Genomic DNA, 400 nt, shown 5'->3' on the forward strand with positions numbered 1-400 from the left:
GGTAGGTAGGTAGGCGTCGAGGTACTTAGAATAATATGGTTTGAAGAAAGGGAAAGGGCAAGTAAGTAAGGAAGATATAAGAACAGAAGAGGCGGAACAAATGAAGGAATGCTGAAGAAGGTAAATCAGAAGAATGAGGCTTTGTAGCAAAAGCACAACAGCCTTTAAGTGATGTCACAGAATTACGTAAATCCAAGTGAAACTCTATTCAATTACGTGGTTTGGTTTTTAGTTACTTTCTGAAGCACAAAGATGTCTCATTTAATATAATTGTATTTTGCTTGTGAGCTTTCACTCTTTGGGTATTCTAAATTATGGCTCAAAAATTGGTCTGATTATTTTAAGAAAATATAAAAAAGTATCTTTCTGTAGTAATACAAAGAAAATGCAATTACATTTA

The sequence above is a fragment of the Penaeus monodon genome, chromosome 19 (genome assembly GCF_015228065.2).
Source record: "Penaeus monodon isolate SGIC_2016 chromosome 19, NSTDA_Pmon_1, whole genome shotgun sequence".
Lineage (NCBI taxonomy): Eukaryota > Metazoa > Arthropoda > Malacostraca > Decapoda > Penaeidae > Penaeus > Penaeus monodon.